The 23,839-nt window shown below is 60.1% G+C and overlaps 1 protein-coding gene across 2 annotated transcripts in view; it reads left to right on the plus strand.

Moving 5' to 3' along the window:
• Positions 1-23,839, plus strand: part of RBFOX3 (RNA binding fox-1 homolog 3) — a 405,567-nt gene that overhangs the window by 236,925 nt on the left and 144,803 nt on the right. For both annotated transcript variants that reach the window (XM_045814230.2, XM_045814231.2), the window contains exon 4: positions 22,354-22,424. The gene's annotated coding sequence lies outside the window, so the exon portion shown is untranslated. The remainder of the gene's footprint in view (positions 1-22,353; positions 22,425-23,839) is intronic.

Genomic DNA, 23,839 nt, shown 5'->3' on the forward strand with positions numbered 1-23,839 from the left:
CTCATACCATAGGTGGTCTTTTGCACCCGGCTTCCTTCATGCAGCAGTGTCCCCGAGGTTCATCCACGCTGTGCACGCACCTGGGCTTCATTCCCAGTTTTTGTGCTGAGTAATGATACCCCGCTGTGAGGTTGCGCCGTGTCGTTCACCCACTCACCTGTGCAGGGACACATGGGCTCTTCCCACCTTCCCGCCATCGTGCGTCTGCTGCTGTGAGCATGCGTGTGGGGTGTACCCCTTCAAGATGCACTCGACACCAGTGTGTGTTATGGGATCGGGGGCGTGGAGGCCTCTCCTCTGTCTGCAAAGCAAGCTGCAGGCTTAGGGAGAATCCCAGGGCCCCGCGCACAGGGTGTGGTGGGATCAGCAGCTCCCGCAGCCGCGTCCCGCAGCCACAGAGAGAAGGGAGGCAGGGTGGTGCTCACCGCCAGAAGCTCACAGCTCCAAGGAGGTACCAGCGGTCAGCACAGCACTGCACTCCAGGGAGCTCCCGACAGGCGGTCTGCTCTCCCCCGGACACTGTGGGGTCTGACCGTCGGTGCCAGCACGGAGCACGTTCTCGGAGTGGGTGGGACCCTGGCTGCCCGGCCGGGCCCAGGTACCTGCTGTGGACCCGCTCTCCCATCAGTGGGCCTGGCCGTGCCTGGTGAGGCTCCCATGTTGTGGATTTTGCCAAGCACCTCACTGGGCCCCCGGGGAGCAGAGAGGGAGAATGCTGAGCTGAAGTGCAGAGGGTGTCCCGGGCACCCCTGCTGATCCAGGCCCTCCGTCTCTCCCTCCCCTCCCCCATTCAATGCAAACCTAATCTAGAGGAAAAATGAATCAATTGAAACCCAATTTCCTTTTCTCTTTGCACAGACACTCCACACTCAGGGTCTCCTGTGGGTTGGGGAAATGCAGTTCGGTTGGAGGTGGGGGAGCTCGGCGCTTTCCAGGGAGAAGTGTGTCCTGTCGGTTCTCCGTCCTGGGAGCTGAAAAGCAGGGACCCCTCAGCCTTAGTGCAGGGTCACCGGCCACACTGGTGTACCAGGGTGCGGAGGCCCATTGTCCGCTCAATAGAAAGCTGCCGTTTCTCTATAGAAAGTGCCCTCCAAGGTCTCCCACCTGCCGGTGGTCCTCATTCATGGACATCTGTTGTTCCCGTGTGGGGCCTGTGCCTGGGCCGCCATGGGGAGGGAAGCTTCTTCCCAGGCCCTCACCTCACACGCTCTGTGTCCAAGGACAAGGACAGATGTGTCCCTGCAGGATCGGTGGCGAACGCTGTCTCCACAGCACATCCGACTTGACCAGGCTTCCGCCAGTGCCTGTGAGGGCGTGAGGAGCAGGGGGTGTGCTCCGGGGCCCCCGTTTGCAGGATGCGTCTGCCTCCAGGAGAGCAGCTCAGCTGGGTGGGCATGCCGCTCCAGCTTCCCTTTGCCCACACGGCCTGGATCCATCCTCTTCCCATCCGCACCCACTCCTTTCCTCAACACCAGAGGGGAGGACCAGAGAGCCGAGGAATCGCCCCGGCAGGGGGCTAACTCAAGGCTGCGAGGATGCGGCACTCTCAGGGTGGCTGGCGAGGCAGGAAGCGGCCGCATATTAAGCTCTGTCACATAGCAGGAGGAAACCAGCCCAGGGATGTGCAAACTCACCACGCGGCTAATAAGTATCAGGAGCAGAGCGTTAAGCACCTCCCTTGCAGCTTATCCTGCTAACGGGCTTTGCCGGCCTTCGGGAACAAGCTGCAGGAAAGCCGAACAGGGTATTGACATCCGGGCGGCAGGAGGGCGGCCATCTCCTTTCTGGGCAGGATTGCAGGGGGCAGCTGGGGACACAGGGAATGTGGCTACAAGAGGGGGTCACGGCCCCACTCAACTGAGTCTAAGCCCTGCAGCTGAGGAGCCAGGAACTGCCGGACTCCCAAGAGCTGGGACGTTCTTGAAAGTTCCAAGTGACCACTATGGCATAGGAGCCAACCGGCCTCTACAGTGACAATCAGTGTAGCCCCAAGTGACATCGGAGGGCCCCTGCAAGAGGGGTGGTGAGACAGGGCCGTTGATCGGCAGTGGCTGGCAACTTCTGCACCGGCACCCGGGTTCCAGGAGGACACTGTGCCGCCGGCCCGTCTACGATCCGTGTGGGACGGGCGTGCCCACCTGATCAGAGCCCCACGCACGAAAACGCAGAGAGAGGAGCGGAACGGTGTTTAGGGGCACTGTCGATGGGCTCCGGGAAACCACAAGGACTCAGGCTGTTCCTTGGACTCCAGCTTCTCCGATGCGTTTAAACCTTTGTTCGCACATCGTTGCCCACTTGGCGGGGAGGCTCTGGGGCAGAGACAGTTTTATGCTGCGGGTGCGGAGCCACTGCTAATTGAAATGGTCGGAAATGAAGATAAAGTATCTCTGGGATCTTCACGTGACCCCGTGGGAGCGCGTGGGGACTAGCGCCATGTCCGTCCACGGGGGCCAGGAAGGGGCTCTGGGGGCCTCTGCAGGCAAGTCGACTGCGTCCCGGGTGTCCACTTGGCTGGGTCAGGAAGGGGGTGCCAGCTTTCTGATACGGAGCAGAGTCGAGGGCCCGGAGGAGGGTGTGGCCTCGCTGCCCAGTACCCGCCTAGCGGCTGGCGCTGTGCCAGCGCCGCCTCCTTGACCCTCTGATACCCCTGCAGAACAGCTGGTGCCTCTCCCGTTTCTCGCTGGGAACACTGAGGCTCAGTGAGCGAGACCATGTCCCTGGTGTCACACAGACAGAAATACCGGGCAGGGTTTCCAATCCAAGAGCATCTACAAAGCTTGAGCTCCTCTCCTTCTGAGCACCCGGGCCTGGAAGAGGATGAAGGGCCCCAAGCCTGCCGTCTCTCCAGTCCCTCCATGACCCCATGACCTGCAGAGCAGCGCTGAGTGAGGAGGCCCGTGTCTACCCACGAGCCCGTTCCCAGCCGTCTCTGCTGCGGCAGGGGTCCCCGACTTGATCATTATTCAACACCCCCCCACTTTTGTGACTCTCTTGTGCTGTTGTTTTCCGAACAAGACATTTGGATTATGGATTTGGGGATAATATACAAAATATTCAAGAAAGTTATAAAACATCATCACCCAGAATTGACCCAAGTGTTTTCTAGGCCCCAAACCACTCAGACTGTATGTGCAGCTCTCCAGAGCAAGGCTGTTTTGGAGACCGGACCGGACCGTCCACGTTAGGTACGTGCCCACAGAAACGCACAGATAAAAGTCAGCTGGCTCTCGGGACGCACTGCCTCCTAGAAGCCCAGAAGTCAAGAAAGGGAACTATCAGACTTCTGGAACAGAGGGAAATACTTTTGTTCTGAAAACACTCATTCAGTTCTAGCAGCTGGATCCCACACTCAAGGCCACCACCTGATGCTGGGGGCCAGTGCCCTGGGGACCTTGGCTCTGATGCTTGGAGGGACTCCCAGCGTCGGTGGAGCAGAAGTGCACCCCTGCACCAGGTCTCTGCAGAGCCCTCACCAGTTCCAGCACCTGCAGCCAATCCCCTAGGTCCAGCGCCTTTCCCAGCCCAGAGCGCATTCACGTGTGAAAAGTACGAATGTTGTCGAAGCATGCGGAAACTTCCATCTATTCCTTTTCTTCTAGAAGCCCTGACAATGACACAAGGAGAGAAAGCAAGCACTGCTGACGGGGCTGCTCCCCGTCCATATGGCAAAGCCTCCGTGACGCTGGCAGAGTTTGCCTCCATCCGCCTCAGTGGCTTTCCTGAGAATGGAAACCTTCCGTGGCTGCTCCGAGTGCAGAGTCACTGGGATCGCATGGGGTGGGGGGATCGCATGGGGTGGGGGCCGTAGCTCCTCCTTCTGTCGATGTTCCTGCTCCCACAAGCGGAAATCGAGGCGAGCCATGTGCTGGGTGGCTCTGACCTCAGAGACGCCCGTGCTGATGAGCGCCAGGGGCTGCTGGGGGGCAGTCGGGCTTCCTCTTCCTCCAGCCCCTGCAGGTCCAGGAACTGGGACAGGCGGGCCCCCACACTCGGACCCACTCTTGCAACTTGTGCGGTGGAGCGATGGATCGCCAGGCTTGGAGCAGGCGGGGCGACAGTTCACACCAAGGTCCCCGGGAAGGTCCCGGGGAGAGTGGGGAAGCCTGCGCGTGGGGCACGTCCTGAGGGGTCCAGGTAGCCCCAGGAGAGTGTGCGGCGTGCACCGCCCTCCCCCAGCAGAGAGGGCCTCTCCCCTCAGCACCCCTCCCTGGCTCCTCAAGCCATGACCCTCCCCACGCCCCCCTTTCCTCAGCTCTGGCTCAGCAACTGCTCCCCAACCCGGTTTCAGCTTCACAAACAGGAAGTGCAGTGAGCCAGCAGCTCCGTCCGGGTCCAAGCCGCTGGTCCAGTCCACTCTTGTCATTTTTCATTCCGAATGAAATTAAGCTCCGGAGAGCAGAAAAGAACCCTTTTCTAAAAAGGAAATGCATCAGCGAATCCCTTAGGGGGAAAACGTTTTGACATGGAAGTTTTCCTGTACTTTATGCAGCCAACACAGCAAGGCTCCCTGTCTCAACACCGCCGCCCCCCCGGACCCCCTCTTCTCTCACGGCTGTGTTTTCAGTCAACCTTCCCTTTGATTTGTATTTGCAGGAAAGCCCCTCCCCCCCGACCTGACCTGTGGTGCCCCAGACCCCGTGCCTCTGTCTCCCCAGCCCTCTCCAGAACTGCCCAGGTCAGTCGTAAGCTGTCAGGCATTTGGTCAGCACTATCTCAAGAAGCAAATAAAACTGCAGCCCGACACAGCAGCCTCTGAATTAATGTCATTCTCCTGTCGTCGTCCCCCGCCCGCCGCCAGCGTTTGCTTTCCAGATACATGTGTCTCAGCAGCGTCCGTGGACCAGCTCCACAGCGATCGCATTAACGGGTTGTGTCTGTGCTGATGCGTCTGTTCTCAGCCTAATGGCTGCTTCTGTCCCTGACGGCCATGCCTCCGGTAGGGTCTGTGAGCGCCCGATGCCAGCACCAGGGTAGCGTGGCCAAGGGAAAGACGGTGCACATACTCACTTGAAGAAAAACAGTATCCCCAAGGCCGCTTAATGATTTTAGCACCTCTCGATGCGTTAAAAGCCCTCGAGGACAGCAGTTAAGTCCATGCACCATCGGGTGTGAACCCCAGCAAGATCCCCCAGCACGGTCACTGGGTAGGACACGCTGGCCGTGCAGGGTCCCGAATGCCATCACCGCACCTAAAGGGTGGTAGGGCCATCCCCAGGTGACTGCCCGCCAGCACCCAGCCCTTCCATGCCCAAGACATTGGGGGAACGCTCATCGCGCACCATGGCCCTCCCCGGCTCTGCGAGGCCCTTCTCATTTCACAGTGGGGGAAACCAGAGCTAGAAGATGATAGGCAGTTCCAGGGCCACATGGCTGGTCTGTGCCAGGGACTGGAAGCTCTTAGCTGCCAGCGGAGGGGGCAGCATGTGGTCAGCAGGTGACAGTGGGCATCTTTCTGGCAGCCCCTTCCCTCACTCACACGCTTGGTTCACTGCCTGTTCTCTTCCACTCCCGATTTATGGAAGGTTCTGCCTGGAATGTTCTAAGCAATGCACGATGGATGGCAGAGCGGGGCCCCACATGCCCACAGCTTCTCTGAAACGTGTGGGGATCCCATGCACAGCTGGCCTGCCCTGGCTTCGCGCTCTGTCCCCGGCCTCGGGAGGACATGTGAATGAGCATTCCTGGAGGGGTGCCAAGTAAACAAGACGTTCGCCGTGTTCTGCTCTGCTCCCACGCAAGGGCGTGCGTACAGCCTGGCATCTGATCCCGCCTTCCAGAGACCCCCTGGCCCGCGGTCCCTTCCCCCCGTTTACGCAGCTATGGCCTTACTTTCAACTCACTGCAGAACACATACACACCCAAATGACTGTGTTCCCCTGCAGGGGTGTCACCTGGAGGGCTAAGCGCATCCAGAGGCGCTCTCAGTTGCTCAGGACAGGTGTGAGGCTCCCCTGGGAAGGGCCTGCAGAGCTGGTGTGGAAGGTTCCAGAGGGAAGCACAGCAGGCCCGGTCCTCCCCGACTCTGCATGTGTGTGTGTGTGTGTGTGTGTGTGTGTGTGTGTACGTGCACGGGCGCCCCTGTCCTGTGCCCAGCTAGCCCTCGGGTTCCTGAGCACCTGCATCTCCGCTTCCCCAGGTTGGCGCCAGGCCCGTTTACACGCTGCACTCAACAGGACTTGTGTTTCCTTTTTGATGCACTGGTGGTTTTCTTACAGAATCGTGTGTGCACACGTACACGTGTGTGTGAGCATGCAGCTTCCACCCCACCTGCAGCTGGGCCTGGGGTCTTCCTGTATGAGCACGTGCACACACACACACACACACACACACACACACACACACACGTGCGCGGCTGCTTTAACGCCCAAGACATCGCCGTGAGCTCCGAGGGAGCTGGGGGCAGGGAGAGGAGCACAGGGCCCGTTCGTTCGCCCACCCGGCTTCGTGGCAGAGGCACGTCCCACAGCGGCCAGCTGCTTGTGCACCAGCCCTGGGCGTCCCGGGCAGCCGGCGCCCCCACTCACGGTCAGACCTTTGAGTGTCAGGTCTAGGACCTGCAGCGTCATAACACAGGCCAAGCACGGTTCTCACAATTGGACAACGAGACCGTTTGCTCTACTTTTGGCTGCATTTGTAAGTGGAAGCATCCGTGTTGCCAGCAACCCCGTGTGCCAAGCCCCACCCTCCCGTCCCGGGGTGCTGCCTCTGGATCTCCCCGCTGGGGCTGCCCCCACATAGCCACGCAGCCCGGGCCTGGAACGGCGGACCTTCCCCCTCGGCTTGGCGGCAGGACGCCCAGGATGGAGGCTCTGGCAGGGTTGATTTCTGGCGAGGCCTCTCTTCCTGACTTGCAGACGGCTGCCTCCTTGCTGTGTCCTCTCCTCCCTGTGTACTTGGGGACAGGGAGAGGGGTCTTCTGTGTCTCTTCCTCTTCTTACAGGGACTCTGATCTTCAGACCAGGGCCTCACTCTGCCTGAATCACCTCCCTAAAGGCCCCATTTCCAAACACGGTCACCTTGACGGTTCGGGCTTCAACATCTGAATTCGGGGGACACAGTTCAGTCCCCAACAGCCCCTTTTCCGAATCACTCCACTACCACCATCCTCTCCTCTTCCCACCACTGCCCGCCCCCAAACCAGGCTGTCCTGGACGGGTGTCTCCTCTCCTGAACTGGGGCTGCTGAGGCTTCTGGTCACTCGTCCCCAGACAACGCTGGACGCATGTAGCTTGTGTCCCTCTCCTGCAGGGGTGGGCAGGCAGAGCCCAGAGCTTCCTCCTGGTGGGTTGATACCCCGCAGCAGACTGGCCTGGCTGGTTGTGGCGATGGCTTTGTGTTCCCTGAGCAAGTATCAGCTGGACAGGAAAGGGTGGTGGGACACGGCCTCCCAGAAGCCATGCTCCTGAGTCCTTTGGAATGTGTGGTGTGGGGCCTGCCGCACGCCCAGCTCCGTGCCCCCACTGCGGGGGGGGACCCTCGCTCTCCGCACCAGAGCTGTAGTGTAATTGGAGGTCCCAGAGCACAGACTTAGAGGAGGGTCCTCAGCAGCGTCGGACAGGACACAGACTGAGTGCCGTTCAGCTGCGCCTGTGAACACGGAGCACCTACTATGGGCCAGGTCTCACATCCCCACAGTGCCCAGCCTGGGGAAGTAGAGACATGACGTCCTGCCAGTCTGAGCCCAGGAGTCGGGGACATCAGTTCCCAAGCCCGCATCACCCCACCACCAGCCCCTCGCTGCCCTCCCTCTGTTCCCTGTCCTGATCACAGGCAGGACCACGTCACGCAGACTGGGATTTCGTCCCCGTTCCACTGCTTGATGACTGGTGGCTAAAGCCCTCCAAGTGCAAGTTCCCTCGCCGTTGGAGGGGCACATGCGGCACGCACCGCCGGCAGGGGTGAGGGGCGCGGGCTCCCTCGCCGTTGGAGGGGCACAGGCGGCACGCACCGCCGGCAGGGGTGAGGGGCGCGGGCTCCCTCGCCGTTGGAGGGGCACAGGCGGCACGCACCGCCGGCAGGGGTGAGGGGCGCGGGCTCCCTCGCCGTTGGAGGGGCACAGGCGGCACGCACCGCCGGCAGGGGTGAGGGGCGCGGGCTCCCTCGCCGTTGGAGGGGCACAGGCGGCACGCACCGCCGGCAGGGGTGAGGGGCGCGGGCTCCCTCGCCGTTGGAGGGGCACAGGCGGCACGCACCGCCGGCAGGGGTGAGGGGCGCGGGCTCCCTCGCCGTTGGAGGGGCACAGGCGGCACGCACCGCCGGCAGGGGTGAGGGGCGCGGGCTCCCTCGCCGTTGGAGGGGCACAGGCGGCACGCACCGCCGGCAGGGGTGAGGGGCGCGGGCTCCTCGCCGTTGGAGGGGCACAGGCGGCACGCACCGCCGGCAGGGGTGAGGGGCGCGGGCTCCCTCGCCGTTGGAGGGGCACAGGCGGCACGCACCGCCGGCAGGGGTGAGGGAGTGCATGAGGACGTAGAAGAGAGGGTGTACAAAGACGGCTGGTGCTGGATTACAATCTGTTGCTGGTGTTGCTTCCTCTGGAGGTGACCGTGTCCGCAGTACGGTGGCCCTGTCCTCTGTCCTTCCATGTCCTCTCCGCTCACTGGAGGGGCAGGCTGGGTGACTGCTATGTGTCTTCCCTGCGTCGTGCCCCCTGGTACTTCCGCCAGGCCGACCCAGCTCACTTGCCCCAGGGGTGTGGCCACAGCCCTCATCCAGAGCAGGGACCGGAGGGTTAATTCGGCAGTGCCTTCGGTGGGAGGGCTGTGGCTGCCGGCCAGGCCAGTGCAGGGGTGAGTGCCGACAGCACACAGGCCCGAGGGCCCAGCTCACTCCCTGGTTCCCATCCCACAGGGTAGGCAGCTTCCTGGTGGGATTCTGCCGGGCAGGGGTTCCTGCCAGCCTGAAGCAGCCACGAGGTGGGGTCAGGAAGGGCTTGATTTCAGATCCCACTTCCTGGGAACAGGGGTTCTGTGACGGGCACCGGAGCCACCCCCTAGACCGTGGGGATGCCGGCAGCAAGCACGGGAAGCCTTGCCCCTCTACCTGGGTACCAGGAGCTGGGCCCTCAGCTCTTTCCTCAGAAGCTGTTTCTGCAGGCAGCCTGGCGCTGTGGGACCAGGGACAGCTGTCAGGGCTTGTGGGCGGGGCATGGAGGCCCACCTCCCAGCCCTGGAAAGGGAAGCCTGAGGATCAGCAGAGGGGATGAAGCCCCCTGGCCTGCAGCCAGCCCCCATCCTAGGTTGTCTTGGACAATCCCAGTCTCAGGTGTAGCCACATCTTCATAAGGCCGCACACACCTGCAGTCTGGGGATTTTGTGTCTATTTGCAGCCTAAGCTATCCTGGGGTTTAGACACCTGCTCCCCTTCCTAGAATGGCCAAGAGCCACCCAGGAAGGGGTGGCTCTTGGGGTTCGGCTTGAGCTGAAACCCTGGAGCCCTCATGGGCTGTCGTACCCAGAGCCCCACGGAGACAACCGCTCCCCTCCTGGAGCGTCGGGCACAGGGCGAGCAGGGTCTGTGAGCTGCCAAGCAGACGGTGCCAAGGTGTTGACTCGCCCACGGCCTCCCCTGAGCCCACGGCTTTTCCAACAGGCCTGCCCGCCCTCCTCTGCTTTCCTTTGCAAGCAGGCCCACGCCAGTGGCCACCAACCCCCACCCCCGCCGGCCCCCTCCCGAGATGCCACCCTCAACAGCTGGCTCTGGCCCTTGACCAGTGGGGTTTCTGCGTTCCCACGCTGAGCAGCCCGCCAGTTCCCTGCCAACCAGGCAGTGAGCTTGGGCAGCATGGACAGAGGCCCGCAGCAGCACGTCCTCTCGTTGGCACACCCTGTTGGTTCCGACTGCAGCGGTGGGCCGCGGGCTAATTTATGGTGTTTCAGGGAGCTGAATATGGGAATGTCTTCTGGTCTTTAAATTAGTCATGAGGTCGGATCCCGCCAGCACAATTAGAACCCTCTGCTAATGATTATTTATGGAGTTTGGAATGTGTATTAACCTGATTGTATTAAATATTAAACTAAATTGTAATACTTATATCTGTATTTACAGTACAAGGTACAGGGCGAGCTGCAGGCCCCCGCCCCCACCGTGGAGTCCTTGGCAGCTCAGAGTATTGGAGGGATTCCAGCAGAGCTGGGCCGTGCAGTGGGGTGGCAGGGGGGTGCCCAGTCCTGAGCCCGAGGGCCTTCGAGCAGGAGAGCAGCCCAGGGAGCACGGTGGGCCGCACCTAGAACCGTAAAGCTGCCTGACCCCGCACTCTGGGCCCCACGTGGTCCCTGATGGAATGCGAGGCTCGGGCTGCCCAGTGCCAGCCCACCACCCACGCCGTCCTGCAGACAAGACTTGCCCTGGCATCGCGGTCCACTTTCAGCCCCACGCAATGGACAGTTCCAGAGCACAGAGCTGCATCCCGGACTCGCCAGTGCTGGCGCCCGATGTGGGGGAGGGGGAGGGCTGCGGGTGCTAGAGCTTGCACAGACCTGTGTGGGAATCCTGCACCTGTCCTCGCTGCCCTCCCCCCAACAGCGGGCCGTGGCCTGTAGGGGGAGCCTGTGCACGCAGATGCTATGGACAAGCCTGGCGGCTCAGTCAACAAACCCTCCTTTTTTTCCCCAGTAATAGCTTTTTTGGAGATGCAGTTCACACCCCGTGCAATCCACCCACTTCAGGTGCACAGCACAAGGGTTTTCAGTGTGGGCACAGAGTTGGACAACCATCACCACCCTCAATGTAGAGGAGACCCTAGGCCCATCAGCAGTCACCCCCGTTTCCCCGCACCCGCCAGCCTCAGGCAACTGCTAACCTTCCAGTCTCTGGGATTTGCCCGTTCCAGACATTTCACGTCCATGGACTTCTATGCTATGTGGTCTTCTGTGTCTGCCTCTTGTGCGTAGGACAGGGACCCAAGGTCCACTGGTGATGCAACAGGTGTCAGAAGCGCGTTCCTTCCGTGGCTGAGTAGCCAGCCTTCCACTGCGTGGATGGGCCACGTTTTGTCCGTTCCCCAGTTGATCACATCAGGTTGCTTCCACTGTTTGGCTACCATGAATAGCACTGCTGTGAACACGCGTGTGCTTGTTTGAACGTGGTTTTCTTTTCTCTTGGGTCACATGGTAACTGTGTGTTTAAAGGAAACGTCAGCTCTCCTTGTTCTAGGGCCAAGAGAACCAAGGGCCACCCCTTTCCTGGCCACCCCTCGTGTCCATCTTGGGGTTTTCTGAATGCACTTTTCACCTCTCACCCAAACTCACGATGTGGCCTTGGTTACGTGGGATTAATAAGTGTGCGGGGTGGGGTCATAGCCTCCTGCCAGGAGCAGAAGCCGTTCAGTGATGGCTGATGGGCACCTACTCGTCCTGCCCACTGAGACGACCGGCCCCGTGGAGAGAGCCTGCCCGCCACCCATCGGTCCATCCCTGCCCCCAGTTCGGTGAGCACGTGCTCTGCAGGCAGCACTGTGCAGGGGCGGGGAGGCCGCAGTGTGATGGGGAGACAGACAGGGTTCCCGAGCTCATGGAGCAAATAGTCTGAGGGGGTGCAGTGAGTCCACAAGTGAACGAACCAGCCGGGACACCTGGCTGAGCTCCACAGCTGTGGAAGGCCTGGGCCTCACTTCGGGTCTGGTGGGCGGGGACCTCTCTGAGACCTAGCTACCCGGTGAAGTCAGGGGACAGAGCGTGCTGGGGACAGGGCAGGTGGCATGAGGGCCGAGGGGAGGAAGGAGCTGGGCAAGGTAGGCAGGAGCTCTGGGAGAACACTGTAGAGATGGGGAGAGGGCATGAGACCAAGTGAGGAGTGAGACAGAGAAAGACAGAGACAGAGGCAGAGACAGAGAGATGCAGGGACGGAGGAAGTGTAAGGCAGGGGTGTAGGATGGGGTGTGGGGCAGTGGGTAAGGCAGAGCACTTGGCCCTCAGCCTCAGGCTGGCGGATCAAGGAGCGCGGTGAGCCCAGGGGAGAGATGACGCGAGACACGCGGTGGCCTGGATGCAGAGAGCAGGGGGATTGGACCATGTGTTGGGGGAAGCCCTGAGACTTGCCTGTGGGGGTTGGGGGGCTGGGGGGGAGGGGACACAGAGGAGAATCAGGAGTGGCTCCTGGGCTCTGAGCTGAGCAACAGGGTGGATGGCAGAGCCATTTGTCAGGGTGGGGACAAGTGGGGGACAAGCAGACTGGGGCACGGGACCAGCCTGGGTGAGAGTGGAGAGACTCCAAAGCCACGCTGATGCCGTGGGCGCTTTCCAGGCGTCACCGGGCGCTTGCTGAGCCCCATGGTGGGCAGGGGTGGGCCGTCAGAAGGAGAGAGGCCAGCCCTGCCCCCGCAGGCACAGGAGCCTAATCCCCCCGAGTCTGAGCCGGACTCCATCCCTCAAGGTGAGAGAAGCACGGAGTGCTGACTGCACGCCAGGCCTGTGCTGCGTGCACTCGCTTCACCCCCCTGGGCAGCCCGGGAGCTGCGCCGTTTGCCCGGTCTACAGACGAGGAACCAGAGGCCCAGATGCTCGTGGTTTCCAGTGCCTCCAGCCCAAAGGCAGGGGAGTGTCATGAGAAGGCTTGTGGGTGGGTAACCATGCAGACAGATGGACACTGATGACAGGGATGGCCAGCAGAGCACCTCGGCTCAGCGAACTGTGTGTGCGGGGTCAGTGCCCGCCCCTGTGCCAGCCCAGCAGTCCTGCTGACACTTGACCATCTCCTCGTGTGGCCAGGAAGGCACGGGATGCTAATCTGGGGCACACCTGTGCTAAGTCACCAGCTGGAAGGGGCGTGCCCACAGGAAGGTGGTGTGGCCAATGGGGAGGGCACAGTGTGGTGCCCTCAGCCCCTGCTCCAGGAGGGGGGGTGCTTTCCAAGCTGGCTGTAGGAGGGTCAACCCAAACCACAAAACGGAAGGCTCAGAGAACATTCTAGACTCTAGGTAGCCAGGGAGCCCACGTCCCCCAGCCAGTGGGTGGCCAGCCTCCAGCCTCAGTGAGTCAGGGGGCCTTGGTGCAGGCAGGGCCCATCGGTTACCAACATGTTCTTCAGCCCCAACCCTCCCAGAGATGGGGGGGCATCAGTTCTGTCCCCTTCCTGCTTCCTGGAAGCAGGGCCCCTCAGAACGTGGGAGCACTGCCCATTTCCAGCTGGGTTAGGACTTCCTTCCGCTGTCCCTACTCTCAGGGCCCCTGGTTCAGGGGTGGGTCTGGAGAAGGGGGACACAGGGGCAGGCAGAAGAAGGGAATCCAGCTCATTGGAATGACAGAGGGAAAGGCAGAGCTGGGGAGGGGGTGTGAACCCTGATTTCCTGCAGCCGGGCCTCCCCCTTGGCCCAGGGAGAGACTCCCCACAGAAGCAAGTCAGGTGACAAAACCAGCTGCCGGAGCCCCAGCTGAGCAAAGCACCCAATTAAATGCATTCCCCCACATAGGAAAGGCCATGGGTGAGGCCCTTGGCTCCTGCTCAGGAGAGGGCCCCTGGGGGGGGGGGCCGGGGAGAGCCCAGTCCTGCGGGTGCAGCTCCCACGGAGGACTCGGCACAGGACTGCCTGTCTGGGAGAAGATGGCAGTGGCTGTCCCCGAAGGCATGCTGTCCAGTAAGGGAGGACATGCAGGGCTCAGCTCAGCTCTGGGGTGTGTCCAGGGACAGGACAACGAGGCCCAGGTAAGCCTTCCTGCAGATGTGACCCGAGGGCCCCACCAGAGGCCACCCAGAGGCCAGCATGCCGGCCGGGCTCCCTTTCCGAGTGGATGCTGATGGGGGGCTGTTTCTCTTCTCGGGAGCTCTGCTCACACGCCCCACCAGCTGGGGGACTTCCTTGGGGTCCTTCTCTGGCCTCAGTGCCCTGACCTGACCTCTGGAGGCTGGTAGGACAGAAGGAGCCACTTGTGAGAAGCAGACCTGCCTTGTTGGTGGCTGGGGTGGGGCTGCGTGCCGGGAGCTCCTGAGCCTCCAGGCCCCGGGGGTCCCATGGGGTCATGATGGGATCGGCCCCTTCTCATTGATCTGACAGCTACACTTCCTAGGGGGCCCTGCACCCTTTTGTGACCTTGTCCTTACTGTTTTTAACGAGGAAACAGGAGTCCAGAGAGGTTTGGTGATTTGCCCCAGGGCCCAGCAAAGCAGCCTCAGGGTCGGAGCTCTGGGGAGGCATGGTGTTGGGGGATGGAATTAGGAGAAGCCCTTGGTTGGGGAAGACATGGCCCAGGCGCCCCGGGGTCTGATGGCAGGAGAGGGATGGGGGAGAGGGATATGGGGCAGGGGTTCTGACAGAGCAGCCTCAGGGCCCCAAACCTGGCTTAAAGCTCTTCTGTCACCGTCTTGAAAGTCACAGGGATCTTCGCACCGGGGCCACTTTGTCATTCTGCACTGGGCCCTGCAAATTAAGTCAGTGCTGTGTTTTGGTGTCCAGAAAAAAATGAGTCCAAATTCCAACCCCAATATTTTGTTCCATGACCTTGACAAATTACTTAACCTTCGTGCCGCGTTTCCTCTCTTGTAAAGTAGGATAAAGGTGGCTCACAGCGACACTCGGCAAAGGAGCTCTCGCAGTCTTTGGGTGGGTGGGTGCCGTTGTCTCCGCACCTCTGGCCTGGGGGTTTGTCTCACATGGTAGGGGTCCCACCACCGTCCTGGGGCCCCTAACCACAGTGCTCTCCAGCCCCCGCATCTCCGGGTGCCCAGAGGGGTTGGGTGCAGTGTCCTGGCACGGAGCGCCTTGCCGAGACTCGGTGGGAAATAGCAACCCTCATCGCAGCCCTGGAACAAAGGGGACGAGGGGCAGGGGGCACATCAGCCCTTGAGGAGGTGAAGCAGGGACTGGGCGTGGAGGAGGGAGCCTGGTGTTTGCCGGGGTGACAGTGGCAGGTGGTGTAGGCTCCAGGGAAGGGACACGGGAGAAGCGGGGAGACTGCGGTTGGGGGCAAGGCAGTGAGATCAGCGCTGGTGTTTGGGGGTATGTGCGGGACCCCAAGTGGACAGGTCCGACACACGCGGCTGTGGCTCTGAGCCCGGGGAGGGGGAGGTCTGCAGACTTCCATGCAGAGGTGCTCAGCCTACCACTGGCCCTCCAAGGTGTGATGGGGTGGCCCTGTGAAGGACGTGGGAAAGTGGAGGGCCTCCAGGGCTCCCCCAAGGACCTCCTGTGACGCTTTGTGGTTTTATTTTTTTTTATTTATTTTATTTATTTATTTATTTATTTATTTATTTATTTATTTATTTATTTTAAAGATTTTATTTATTTATTTGACAGGGAGAGAGACAGCCAGCAAGAGAGGGAACACAGGCAGGGGGAGTGGGAGAGGAAGAAGCAGGCTCCCAGTGGGAAAGCCCGATGTGGGGCTCGATCCCAGAACTCTGGGATCACGCCCTGAGACAAAGGCAGACGCTTAATGACTGAGTCACCCAGGCGCCCCTGTGGTTTTATTTTTAAATAAATGCCAATGACAAGGAAAGTATGTGACCGACCAGGAAGAAGGACCCTGAGCGCCCCTAGAAGGAGGGTGGAGAGGCAGGGAGTGGACGGCTCCCGATTTCTCCGCGGAGTGGGAGGTGAGGGCACCCGGAAGTCAGGTGTCAGAGGTTGAGGCAGAGCAGAGACACTGTCACACGGTCCCCGTGGAGACTGGGAAGAGGAGCCCAGCTGGACAGTGGACAGTTGTGCAGGCGGGTGTAGGGCCTCCGTCCTGGGGTGTGGGGGGCCGGGGAGTCTCGGCCCCGGCCCCAGCAGGCTGGAGGCAGGTGGGGGGCAAGCACTTAGGAAGCGCCTACCGCATACCGGGGGTCAAGGACAGCGTGTTTGTTTAAAGGGCTGAATCAGACATCAGGGTGAGCATCCTGGGGCTCTTGTAACAAATTACTACAAAATGGGGGTTTAAAACAACAGAAATTTATCCTCTTGCGGTTCCAGAGGCCAGAGATCTGAAATCAGGGTGTCAGCAGGGCTGCGCTTTCTCCAAAGGTCAGGGAAGAATTGTCCTGGCCTCTTGCAGCCTCGGGCTTCTGGAATCGTAGCTGCAAACGTCTGGTCTCCGCCTCTGTCTTCGCACAGCTGCCTCCCCCAGGAGAGCCCGTGTGCCTGCATGTCTGTGCGAGTCTGCCCTTACAGGGACCCGAGGCATTGGATTTAGGGCCACCCTCATCCACTAGGACCTCATCTTAACCCAACCAGGCACAACTGCGAAGACCCCCAGTTCCAACTAAGGTCTGACGTTCCAGGCGGGCATGAATTTTGGGTGGACACTGTTCACCCCAGAACAGCATCTAGGCTGGACGAGGAAGGATGTGAAGATAGGCAGAGAGAAGGGGACACTCGGGGGACGAGGAGCAAGCTGAACTCATGAGGTTGGAGGTCGGCATCCTCCATGAGAGGAACAAGTGGGGACAGGGCTCACAGGCCACCAGGGGAGGAGGCAAAGGGGCAAGGAGGGGAGAGCTGGGACGGCAAGGCCATCAGATAGGTCATTACCTGGAGTTGGCCAGGCCATGCATGTGGCCCAGTGCCCAGGAGGGGAGCAGACCCAGGAGGAGGAGATGTGGAACGGGGTGCAGTCAGGTAGTTGGGTCACAAAGGAGCAGTTGGCTTCATTTTCCCATGAGGTTGGAGGAGGCTGGGTCCGGGAGCTGTGGTGCAGAGCTCGGGGGACAGCCCAGACACACTTGCTGACCCCGCAGGCTGGGACGTGGGATGTGAACAACCAGATCCAAGCAGGGCAAAAGACCAGAGGTCTGTCTTGGAGGAAGGGGTTGAACTTGACCTCTGTGGTCTAGAGGGCAGCGCTTGGACCATGGGGAAATCACTGGGGGCAAACCTCAGTCTTTTCCAGGGAAGAACTTTGTAACAAGGGGAGTCTCTGGGACTGGGTTGGGAGGAGAGGCCCACTGGGCTGGGAAGCACTGGGGTCAGCGCCAAGGCAACGTGGGGTCGGCCAGGGCTGGGCTGGAGGACCCGTAACACCCTGCTGACCCTGTGCGTCCACACGCCAGCCTGGATGCTGGTGTGATGATCTGGGCCCTTCAGGAGTAGAGCGAGAGGATGGATGTGAGGCGAGAAGAGAGAAGAGGAACATGGGTGAGACGGAGGGCCCGGTGACGTGTGCAGGTGAAGCCTGTGGCTGGGGGGTGACCACAGATGGGACGCTGGGAAGCCCACCAGACACTGAAGCTGGAGCCACTCGCTCCCTCCTGCACTGGGCGTTTCGGCTTCAACTCCTGGCTGCACCCGGTACGCCCGGGTCTCCATACTGGCCCTTCCCGGGCTTCCCCGTGGCTCAGCCGTCGCTCTCCCTGAGGAATGGTGGCAGCCAGGTTCTGCACGGCCAGGCGGGGGGCCCCTGGCGGCTTCCTGCAAGAGTGACGGAATAGACGGTCACAGTGTTTCAGGACCAGACACACCTTGGGGGCCTTGGGTCCCAACCCATCAGCTTGAAGATGAGACAGGAAGGCCCCGGGGTGAAGCGACTTGCCCAGGACTATGCCACACTGGACTCAGAGCTGGGACCAGGGCCCAGACCCAGGGAGACACGGCTCAGATGTGGTGCCCGTGTCCACCCAGCAGGCGGGCTCCAGCTCCAGCACCAATCACCGGCGTTAGCAACAGACCCCACAGGCCGGGGCCCGTCCCCCACAGACGCCAGCCAGAAGTCTCAGAGACCACTGGTACTTCTGACCGACCAGCTATAAATTCAGGGGTTCCCATGACCCCTCAGTTCCATAATTCACTAGAATTCGCTAGAACCCCTCAGTGCTCTAATTCTGTGATGTCTCATAGACTCGAGAGAGCCCTGTACTTCCGATTAGTTTTATTGTAAAGAATGTACACAGGACGAGACCCCGGAGGGAGCTGGGAGTTCCATGCCCACCCCCCTGGAATCAGGCATGTTCCTGTCCTGGCACATCCCTGGGCTCACCAACCAGGATGCTGCCCCGGCCTCGGGGCCCAGAGTCTGTATGAGGGTTTCATTACGTAGGCATGATTGATGAAATCATTGGCCACTTGATTGAACTCAATCTCCAGCCCCATCCAGGAGCCCAGGCTGGTCCAGACTTCCACCCATCCAATCATGAGGTCGGTGACCTGCCCCCAACCTGAAGCTACCTGAGGACCACCCTTCGCATCGCAGAGACCCTCCTGTCGCTCAGGAAATCCCAGGCTTGTGAGGCTCTTCGCCAGAACCGCAGCCCAGCAGCACCCCCTTCGGGTCAGGCTGGCAGTTCCAGTTACATGAACGTAGCTGAACAGTCCCACTCCTAATGATGGCAAAGAATCCCCTCGAGAAAAGTACCTGGAAGTTTCCACTCCCAGAACCATCCCGCCAACACACATGTCACCTGGGTGAGACCACCCAGCAGGCCGATAGGAACCAAGGACAATAGGACAAGGTCCAGGCCAAGACAGTGAGGAAGAGGGGCAGCCAGCTGTCCAGGCCCCTGCAGCAGCGGGGGGACAGGGGCCGGGACGGCAGTGCCCAGGGACCTCCTCAGCTGACCTCGGACTTGCTCTGCTGCCGGACGATGGGCCACTCTGCACATGGAGATGAGAAGCATCGCTTGCAGGAGGGAGGGCAGGACATCCCAACAGAAGCTTGTGTAGACAGTGTCGCCTCTCTGGCCCCGGGGAAGCAGCCCTGTCAGAAAAGCCTCTCAGTGTGAGTCTGTTACTGCCCGAGATTTGGGTAGTATTTGCCCGACAGCGAATCTCAGTTCCTGCTGTCTGAGCGAGCTGGACGCAGAGCCGTGGGCCTTGTGGACTTGAACGGTGTGGGGCCCCACCCCCAGCCAGTTCCGGGCCGCCTGTCCAGTCACCTGCAGCCTGCACTGCACACGCCTGCCCAGGGTTGGCGGGCTTTCCCGGCCTGGGGCTCTCGGGAAGCAGTTTATAAGCTTACCTGCGAAATCCCAGCCCCGTAAATCTCCGGAATGGGAGCGGATTCACCTAATGGAATTAAAAAGTATAAAATGGTGGCGATCTTGAAAGGGATTCGGAAACTAAGCCCCTTCTGGAAATTGGAAAGTCACTCACATCAGCCGGGGAGACCCTGAAACTACAACCTGTGTGCCTGGAGGTAACGAGGTCAAACCGCTCCACGTATCTGAGGGGAAATCGGGCTCTCCAGCGCACCAGAGCCCTCTAAGAAGTGAATCAAGTGGCAGGCATCCCGGCAATCCAGTGGCCACAATTTACCTGGGTTTGCAAAGCTTTGATGAGTCCTGCCTGAGAGCCCATCAGGCCAGGGGAACAGGGAGAGGACGGTCCACTGCACATGAGCCCCTCGTGAGTGAGAGGGGTCCTGGGGCCAGCTGCTCCCAGACTGCCTGAGGACAGTTCATCGTGGACCCCCGGGGCTGGCTTTGGGGAGGAAGCTGCCATTAAATTTAAAAACTTCAGGGCGACTCATGAAGTCTAGTTTCCTTGGGAACATTTCCACAGGCCCAGAGGCAATGAGGTCTGTTCTTCAGAACTGTTTGCCTTCTGCCTTTGAGCCTTTGAAATGCCGGTCGGGATGGTGTCCGCCCCCGCTCTCCCCTGAACTTCCCCAGCACTGGTCCAGCATCAGCTCTGGACAGATGCAGCTTGGGCTGCTTTCTGGGCAGGTTTGGTGCTGTTTTTGTGCACTGCCACAAATCTGCCTTCTTCTGGGCTGACGGTCCCCCAGGGCAGCAGGGACGACCCGATGGCTAATGCTCTGTCCTTCCCCAGACCTCCTTCTGGGCCGGGTCCACCAAAGCGGCCACAGCCAGGAAGAAACCACAAGGAGGTAGTGGCTCCCACCTGTCCTCTGAGATGCCCATCACCCGTGCCCATATTTACTGAGGGCCCAGGAGTAAGACAGAAAGATCCAGGTAGGATGACCTCGGCAAGGTGCACGGGAAAGATGCCCTGCCAGGCTTAAGCTGCCGACCAGAGCGTGTGTGCAAGGGTCCTGTGGCTGCGGTAATAAATGACCACACACGGAGGGGGGGCGCTAAAACAACAGAAATTCATTCTCTCACCGTCTGGAGGCCCGGAGGCTGAAATTACAGTGCTAGCAGGGCTGCGGTGCCTCCAAGGACTACACGGGAGCGTCCTTCCTGCTGTCCCAGCTGCTGCTGCTGGCTCGAGGTGTCAGTGTCCAAATCTCCCTCCCTTATAAGGACACCGGTCATTGGGTTTCAGGCCCACCCTCAATTCAGGATGATCTCATCTCCGGATGGGTAACTTAATCCATCTGCAAAGACACTTTCTCCAAATACAGGTTCTGGGGGTTAGGACTTGGACATACCTTTGTGGGGGACACAATTCACTGCTCTACAGGGCGCGAGCATGTGTTCATCCAACAGATACTTACTAGGCTCTGCTGTGTGCCAGGCACTGTTCTAGGCACTGGGGATCTGGGCAGCAGTCGGCAGTGTCCTAGATCTCATGCAGCTGTGGTTCCAGGCAGGGGGCCGTGGGGCGTTCAGCATCCTGCATCTGTCACCCCGCTGACTCTTACCTGCCGGCCTAGAAAGAAGGGAATGGGAGCTCACGTAGAGTCAGAGAAGCCTTCTGCCTCCAGCCTCTTCTCCCGGCAGCCACTCGCCGAGCTGCCACAGAGCAGGGCAGGGGTCTGCAGCCAGGCCTCCGTGACAGGGGAGCACCTGACTGGGGAAAAGAAGGCGCCCTGTCAGCAGAAACTCTGTGTGCCTTTCCAGGGTGCCAAACAGATAACATAAATCCAAAGTGCTGCAGAATTTACAAAGCACCTGTAAAGTACCAGCCTTCGCTTGGCTTGCTCCTTAAAAGTACTGGCCCTCTTCCAAGATGCTGGGCCGGGGAAAGGAATGGGGAAGAAATCATGAGAACGTTCGCCTGCTGCAGTTCTCAGTCCCGGCTGAACGTGTCCAGAACCGTAAGCCTCCCACAGCCCGGGGACAGGCCCAGCGTCCATTTGGGTCTGAGAAGGGGGGACCTCACTGAGCATCTCAGAGCCGTGGGGATTCTGGAATGCCTCGTTGGCCCTGGAGGTGTTACCCTACCTGAGCTGAAGGCCCCAAGCCCGCTCAGCCAAGTGGCCACCAAGGGCAAGTTCTTGGGGGTGGTGGCCGATGCCTACGGGTACAGCCTTACCTGCCGAACTCATCCGCCCAGCTGTGTGCTCCTTAAGCAGCGAGAGCGGGTGCTCTGTGGCCAAGGGTCTAGAAGGCACATCTCCCTGTCTGGGCTACCCCCACGCTCATGGCCGAAGGCAGATGGATTGGTTTCCATCCAGTGGGAAGGAGAAGGGTGATTCTATTAAAGCAGTCACGGCCTGGCCTCCTTCGTGCCCCAGGCAGGGATTCGTTCCTGTGCTGTGCAGTGAGAATGGGCCTGGATAAACACCCGAGCTCTGAGGCCGCCCTGGGGGGCTGCTGTCTGTAGCCTTCCTGATAAGCCCACAGAGACTGCCCACAGCTCTTTCCGCTCCGCCTGCGGTCCACCTCTCAAGAATGAAGCCATGATTAAGGGGTCCTACCCTCGGAGCAGACAGCGGCACTGACCTAATTTAGGACCCTAATCAATTTACCCCCATGTGATTAATTGAGATCTTCCCATTGATTTTCCTTCAGAGAACAGCCAAGGTAGAATTCAAAGAGAAAGGGACAAGGGCTCACCTGCCCCTGCGGCAGGGAACCGAGAGCAGGGGCTGTGTCCCCCCTCGTCTGCCTGTGGGACCAGCCTCAGGTGCCCTTCCTCCCCAGGGTCCCACACGCAGCTACCATGGACGCTGGGGAGACTCAGATCATGGGGAGCCTCCAGGGCGGGACTGAGGCTCAGAGTCACTGCAGCCCAGGCCTGGCCTGGCCGTGGCTTCACCGTGTAATTTGTAATTCTTACAAAGCCATGACCCAGGAGGAGCCCTTCCAAAGTGGTTATTTTGGTTAAGAATGCAGCCCAGACAGACAAAAGAATTTCAGAGTCACTCAAAGTTTGAGTCCCATGAATGGCCCGGAATCCCCAGTGATGCTGTGTAAACACGGCAGGTGTTCTCATGCCTTCTTCCCCGCCCCCTCCACACTCCATCCGAAACCAAGACCCTGCTCAGGGAGGAGGACTGCCTCGGGGGGAAACCGGGAGAGGAAGCCACTCTGGGGACCTCTGCTGAGCGAGGAAGCCTGGGGGGCTTCGCGCTTTGAGCCCAGCTTGATCCCGCCACCGAGGTTGCTGTGGAGAGCAGATAAAATAGAAGAGTTTAGAACAGAACAGAATTCTGCTCTCTGCCTGCGTGGTGTCTGAGCCGGACTCAAAGTGTGGCCCCGTCTCCAGCCGCGTCTGCATCACCTGGGGCCGTGGACCTCACTTGGGACCTTGTGAGAAATGCAGCCGCTCGCTCGGTGCCCCTGCCCCCACCCCAGACCTGCTGAGTCGATTCTCTGTTTTAGGAAATTCCTGGGAGACTCGAGTGCACAGAGCAGCTTGGCAAGCACGGTCCTGGAGGACTCCGTGGAAGCTGGTAGGCATCGCTCCACCGGCAACTTCTGGCTTCCAGGCCCCCCTCACTTTGCTCTCTGCTCTTTCTGACGCCACTGCTGTGGGGTGGGGGCTTGCAAGAGGGGGGAGGGGAGAATTCTGTGCGTATTAGTTCATGGGTGCTCATACTTCCTCCTTAGTTTGCTCAAATGTATTTATGGTGTGTCGGTTTTGACCCAGGCCCTGTCTCGGACTCTAGAGCCACCTAAGTGTCCACATCTGTACAAAACAGATAAAAGTCTCTCATGGAGCTTACCTTGTGCTCGGGTGGGGGGATGGACAATCAACAGAATATACAAATAAGCTGCATTGTGGTGCGGGGGCTCAGAGCCACGGAGTGGGGGTGGGAGGTGTGTGTGTGTGTGTGTATGGGGGGTGAACTGTGATTTTAATCTAGGTGAGAAATTGTATTGCAAAGACCTTGGGGAAGTGGGGTTTGGCTGGGGCAGGGGCAAAGCTGGAGTAGGTGCAAAGGCCCTGGGGTAGAGTGTGCCTGGAGGGCTTCACAGCCAGCAAGAAGGCCAGTGGTACCTATGGAAAGAGCAGGAGGGTGGTGAGGTCTGTGGGTGAATGGACCAGAGCAGGTGGGGCTTCAGAGCTGGGGATAGACTTTGAGGTTTATTCTGAGCATGAATCTATGATGCGAACTGAAAATCTCTCTCACATCCTGGTTTTCTCTACTCGGTGGCCTCCTCGTGAGCCGTTTCTCCTCTTCCCAGTGGTCAGGGCATTGGACACCCCTCGGGCCCAGATAATAGCAAGCTGGCTGCAGCCTGGCTGCATCCTCCCCCCAGGCCCGTGACCAAGCCTCTCTGTGCAGAGGCCTGGCCCTTGGGGTGCTAGCTTTGGCCTTGGAGGGCAGTGGTCCCTTTGGAGTCAGGGTCTCAGGCCTGGCCACCAGCTGACCTCTTGCTCTTAGAAGCAGCCTCTGGACACCTCTGACTCTGTTTGGCACCTATCACGGGCCCACATTCTTCCCTCCCAGGGGTCCTAGCTCTGAGGACCCACAAGGGGTTTAAGGCACGTGGGAGCTGAGGTCTGCACTAGATGTGCTGTGGAGAGTGGGGCACCGGGCTGTGACTCTGAGGACCAACCCTGGGCGTGGGTGGTGGAGAGTGAAGGCTATTCAGGCCGGACTGACTCTCCTTATCTGCTGATTAGACAAGGAGGCAGGTGGACCGGGCCCAGCCTTGGCAGGGGAGGTAGGAGCTCTGCAAACAGCAGCAAGACACGGCGGGGAGGGGTTCCCAAGGGGCTCTGTGCACAGGACTCCACCGGCTCCGTGTCTCCCAGAGAGTGACGGCAGGAAGGGGCTGAGTCCATACTCTGTTTCCTTGTCTGTAAAATGGGGCTGATGCTCAGACCTGCTTCTTAGGGGCTCCCGGAGGGCCACTCAAA

Source organism: Ursus americanus, chromosome 23, assembly GCF_024610735.1.
Source record: "Ursus americanus isolate L20-20 chromosome 23, mUrsAme1.1.p, whole genome shotgun sequence".
In the NCBI taxonomy this organism is placed as follows: Eukaryota; Metazoa; Chordata; class Mammalia; order Carnivora; family Ursidae; genus Ursus; species Ursus americanus.